The sequence below is a fragment of the Equus przewalskii genome, unplaced genomic scaffold, assembly GCF_037783145.1.
Source record: "Equus przewalskii isolate Varuska unplaced genomic scaffold, EquPr2 ChrUn-13, whole genome shotgun sequence".
In the NCBI taxonomy this organism is placed as follows: Eukaryota; Metazoa; Chordata; class Mammalia; order Perissodactyla; family Equidae; genus Equus; species Equus przewalskii.
Window position 1 is genome coordinate 155,228 of NW_027228750.1, and position 6,000 is coordinate 161,227.

Here is a 6,000-nt window from a genome sequence, read left to right on the forward strand (position 1 = left end):
TGGGATCTTCCAGAGTCTCCCTGAAATGCTTATGGTGTCAGGACGTCAGACACAGTCTGGAGGCAAAAGCGACCCATATCTGAGAATGGGTAGCTGCTTTCCCATCTCATTAGAGTCGGCATGACAGGAAGGATGACCTCCCTGTAACTCAGGTCAGGAGTCATGTCTCAGTGCCTGTGATCTATTGGGCTGAACTGTCCTGAATTTGCTAATGTTGTGGTTTCTTGTTTAGTGGCTAGAATATTTATAAGACTTTCTCACTGAAACTTCTCTGTTGAAATTTGCATTAATCCTGATGTGATTAAATTTTGTAAGGTAAGAGGCTTGTGGAAGACTGGTTCCTTCAATGAGCAAAAGAGGGTAAATTTAACTTCCGTTCAAAGCAAGCAGGGATTTGAAATGAGGGCTTTCACTATTTCAAGGTGGACTGTCAGGTTCCTCAGGAGTACATCCCCAAGGGCTTGTGTCTCTGCTGTAAACTGGATGACGTTAAAACGGGGTCAGATGGTCCAGGTGCCTTTCAATTCTACGCTCCTCCAACAGTTCCTCGTCTGCCTTAGAGAATGGATTGAAAATGTCCTTGTGGTTCTGCTCTGTCCCACTTTTGTCTTTTGGGTAAAAGTTACACAGCTCAGCGTTTCCCACCAAGGGAGGGAATCATTATAAGAATCATCTGGGAGGGTTACTACAAATCAAGTTCACAGTTCTCACTTGTAGTGATTCTGATTCAATGGGCGGAGGTGGGGCATGGAATGTATTTGCTGAAGTTACTCAGGTGCGAAACAGGTGGAGGGCCCACTGCTGTCATCGACCTTCCTCACAGTTTGGGGATGATTATTTCAGATACATTATTAATTCTAACCTTCACCATTGACTTGCGAGGAAAGCATGACATTTCCCTGGTTTGCAGATGAAGAAACCAAGGCACAGAGAGGGTCTGTAACTGGCCCAAGGTCTCCTTGTTGTAAGGGCTGAAGCCAGGGGTCTGGTAGTCCCCCTCTCCCCCAAAATCTTCTTCCCACATTTTCCAGTTCATTCTTGTGTCATGTCTTCCCTGGGAGGTACTTTCTTCGCCTATACCTCATTTCTACCAAAATTTTCCTGAATCTAATTTTTTCATCCAATATATTTTTCACAAAAGGCTAACAGCATCATATTCTGGCCACCGGCTATTAATTTGGGACACACTGTTTCATGAAAATACAGGGCATGGGACTGTGCAAAGTCATATTGCTGCCTTATTGTTATCATCATGGCACAATTCATAAACAGTAAAATTCAGCATTTTGTGTACAAGTCAGTGACTTTCAGTCTATTTGCAAGGTGGTGAAACTATCACCACTACCTAATTTCTGAATGTTTTCATTACCTCCAAAATGAAACGCCATACCTATTGGCAGTTACTCCCTATTCTCATATTCTCCCAGCCCTTGGCAACCTTCTCTCTCTATGGACTTGCTGAATCTGGACATTTCTTCTAAAAGGAACCATCCAGCATGTGGTCTTTGTGTCTGGCTTCTTAGCATACTGTTTTCAAGGTTAATCCATGGTTTGGCATGTATCAGTACTTTTATTATTTTCATGCTTTAATAATATTTCATTTATGGCTATGCTACATATTGTTCATTCATCAGTTCATGGATATTTGGGTTGTTTCTACTTTGGGCTACTATGCATAATGCTGCTATGAATGTTCATGTGCAAGTTTGTTTGTGACCATATGTTTTCAATTCTCTTGGATGTATACCTAGGAGTGGAATTGCTATGTCTACATCAGCTCTATTTACTGTTGCATTGTAAAAGTTTGTTAAATATTCTGGGTACTACACTCTTATTGGATACATGTTTTGTAGCTGTCATCTCTGATTCTGTGGGTTGTATTTTCACTTCCTTGTTAGCATCCTTTGAAGCACAGAAAATTTTAATTTTGGTGAAGTCCAATCAATCTACTTATTCATTGATTGTTTTTGCTTTTGCTGTCATATCTCAGCAATCATTACCTAATCAAAGCTCACAAAGATTTACACCTCTGTTTTTTTCAACACACTGCTTTGAATTAGAACTTTCCTGGGTTAGGGTAGGGGGACATTTTTGAATTTTGATTCCTATAAATTGATATATATTTATATCCTTCTTGATTGATATTCACAGGCCTGCCCACCACTCCGATGGAGCATCCATGTAGTAGAACAGAGATCTATGGGGCCGGCCCGGTGGTGTAGCGGTTAAGTTCACATGTTCCATTTCTCGGTGGCCCCGGGTTCGCTGCTTCAGATCCCGGGTGCAGACATGGCACTGCTTGGCAAAAGCCATGCTGTGGTAGGCATCCCACGTATAAAGTGGAGGAAGATGGGCATGGATGTTAGCTCAAGGCCAGTCTTCTTCAGGAAAAAGTGGAGGATTGGCAGTAGTTAGCTCAGGGCTAATCTTACCCAAAAATTAAAAATAAAAAAAAGAACAGAGATCTTGGAAATGGTATTTATTGACATCTTGGCTTTGATTCAGGAGAGAGTTCTGGTTACGTGCTTCAGCTTCTCCTTGACCTCTCCTGGTTTCAAAAATTGTTCAATATCTTTAGGGTGGAACCACTGATTGAGTGTTTTTCTGAGAAACCCTTGGGAGCCCAGCTTGTTCTAGAGCTAGAGTGGACACCCTCAGTCCACTGCAGACAGGGAAGACTGCAGGGGTTGGGCTTAGGCACGACTTTCCTCTCTGGTCTCTGATGGAAACGAGTCCTGCTTCAGGGTTTGGGGATGGTTGTTCAAGAGGCTCTTGTGCCTCTCCAATTCTTTTTACTACATCCACGACTTTTTTCCAGAAATGGTGGAAAAAATGTTTTTTTAAGAACAACTAATCTGCTGTCTGCCAATAGTTTTCTGGCTATAGATTTACAGTGAGTAAAGGAGGACTCAACGTCACGTATGTCCTTAGGGCCTATTATTGTTCGGGTGTTCATATTTAATCCTATGAAGTATCCTGTTAGTCAGGTTTTTTATTCTTCTTCTCCCCAAAGCCCCCCAGTATATAGCTGTATAACATAGTTGTATATTCCATTGCAGGTCCTTCTGGTTATGCTATTAGTCAGGTTTTATCCTCTTCTGAGAAAACCCAGAAAGACTACACAGTTTCCCAAGATCACACATCGAGTGAGCAGAGGATTGAGCACTAGAAACCATTTCTGTTTGGCCTTCGAAGTCAGCCTCGTACCATGATGTCAAACTGAGTGACAGTACTTTTGCTGGAATAGTCTCAGCGTTTGTTGTTCTAGGGTGATTTTCCTAAGGTAACAGTGTGTCATTTTAATATTATTAGAGCTTTTAAATTTCATTATCTTTTTTGGTTAAACTATACTTTTCAGTGTTTGTTCTGTTTCATTGCTTTGGGTTTCTTCTCAAGGGATTCATATTATTTTTATGTTGAATATTTATTATCAATTTTCTGTCATTTGTCACTCTTTTTACTCTTTGTCATCATCTCTCTTTTTTTATTGCTAACTTTTTTTATTGAGGTATAATTTACCTAGAAGAAAATGCACAAAACCTAAGAGGACAGCTCCATGAATTTAGCATACACAGGCCTTGTGTAATCACCACCCAGACCAAGAAACGGAACATTTCCCACCACCCCCCAAAGTTCTATCGCACTTCCTGCCAGTCAACACCCATCCCCCACAGATAAACATATTCTGAATTCTCTCACCAGAGATTAATTTTGCTTATTTTTGCACTTCATATAAACGCAATGATGCAGTATACTCTCTTTCGTTCTGTGTTCTTTCCCTCAATATCTGGTTTTGAGGTTCAATCTTGACATATTACTATCTCAGTAATTTGGTTTTTCCATGCCAAGAAATATTCTCATTTATGGTTATCACAAAATTTCATTATCCATTTTTCTGATGATGGACAGATTCATTTTTGGTTATTATGCATGAAGCAACTGTGAATATTCATACATAATTTTTGATGGGGATATTCACTTGTGGAGATACCCAGTCTCCTGGGTACATACACCTAAGAACAGAATTGCCTGGGGAAAGGGTGGAAACTGACAGAGACTCTCGCAAAGGAGTTGTATCCTTTTACATTTCCCCCCAAATACAGGACACTTCCAGTCTCTCTAGTATAGTCCCCAACACTTAGTATTCTCAGTCTTTTTAATTTTAGCCATCCTGCAGGCTGTGTAGTGGTTTGCCATCTTGGTTTTCCAAAGCTTACTGACCAAGTGACTCTCTTATTATGTCAAGTGGCTTTTCTAATCTGCTCATTAATAAATGAGGTTGTTTGTAAGTTTCCTTCTGACTTTATAAGTTCTTTGCATACTTTGGATTTACTGTTCCTCGTCGGATATAAGTATTGCAAGTAATTATTTCTAGCCTATGAATTGCTTTTTCACTTTTTAAACAGTCATGTATGATAAGCTAAAGAATCGATACTTTATGAAATCCACTTTGATCCATTTTTCATCTATAGTGGGTTCCTGGGTATTGTGTCTAAGAAATCCTTGCCTCTTCATTGTTCATGAAAATATTCCCATTTTTTTCAAAGGCTTTATAGGTTTAACTTTCACATCTCCAATTAACTTCAATGTATGGTGGGAAGTGGTTTTTCATATTAACTTATGTTTAAATAAATATTCATTTTTTCTAACACTTTTTATGGAAAAGTCTTTTATTTCCCCAGTGAAATGTATTGGTGACTTTATTAAAAAAACATCAAATAATTGTGTGTGTATGTGGGTAAATATTTTACTCTCGACTCTTTCACATTAATTTGCTTGTGTTGTGTTTACTTGCACCAATGTTATAATGTTGTAATTATTATAGCTTTAAAGTGAATTTTGAAATGTAGTAGAGTGTGTGCGCCAACTTAATTCTTCTTCAAGGTTGTCTTCGCTATTCTAGGTACTTTCACTTCCATATACATTTTAGAGTTAGCTTGAAACTCTACCCAAAAAATGCCTGCTGCAATACTAATTGGGATAATGTTGATCTGTCATTCTAACAATATTGAAGCTTCCAGTCTACGAATTTCATAGATTTTTGTCGAATTATTTAGATCTTCTTTAATTTCTCTCAGTAATAGTTTTCAGGGGTCTTTATTATATGTGTTCTAAGGCATTTAATGATTGTGGATGGTAATCTTCATATTGTTTTACTGAATTTCATTTTCTCAATAACTCATTGCTAGAATGGAGAAATACAATTGATTATTATATGAATGCTGCAGGGGTATAATTTAGGTACAATAGACTGCACCACTTTAAAGTATACAATTAAATGCATCTGACAGACTATACACTAATGAAACTACTGCTACCATCACGACACAGCACATTTCCATTAGCTCATGACCTTCCTTGCACCCCTTTGCAGTCCATCACTCCCTCAACCCCCATCCCCAGGCAACCAGGGTCATTACAGATGGGTTTGCGTTTTTAACAATGGAACCATACATGTACTCTTTCATGTTTGCATTTCTTCATGCAGCATAATGATTTTAAAATCCATCCACATTACTCCAGGCGTCAAGAGTTCATGCCTTTTTATTGCAAATGGGTATTCCTTTGTATGGCAGTGTTGTGTCTATTTATACATTCGTCTATTAATGGACATCTGTGTAGTTTCCAGGTTTTGGCCATTATGAATAAAGCTATTGTGCATATTCTTGTGCGGATTGTTTTGTGGACATATTATGTAAACACCTGGCAGTGGAACAGCTTTTCACATGACTGGTGCATGTTTAACTGTGGTGCAGCTGTTCAAAGTGGTTGTCCCATTTTTCATTCCCACAAGTGCAAGAGATTTCTGGTTGCTTTACACCCTCACCACACGTGGTATTTCTAGTCTCTTTAATTTCAGTCATGCTAATGGATGGGGAATGGTAACCATTGCAGTATGAATTTATTTCCAGGATGACAGAGTTGAGCACTTTTCATGTGCTTTTTGGCCATTTACATATCTTCTTTTGTGAGGTATTTTCTCAAGTCTTTTGACCAATT

At 38.9% G+C, this 6,000-nt stretch overlaps 1 long non-coding RNA gene across 1 annotated transcript in view; it reads left to right on the forward strand.

The window, feature by feature from the left end:
• LOC103543933 (uncharacterized) overlaps window positions 1-2,242 on the forward strand; it is a 107,871-nt gene extending 105,629 nt beyond the window's left edge. The window contains exon 4 of the long non-coding RNA XR_011536845.1: window positions 2,152-2,242. This is a non-coding gene — a long non-coding RNA (uncharacterized lncRNA). The remainder of the gene's footprint in view (window positions 1-2,151) is intronic.
• Window positions 2,243-6,000: the final 3,758 nt, after the last annotated feature.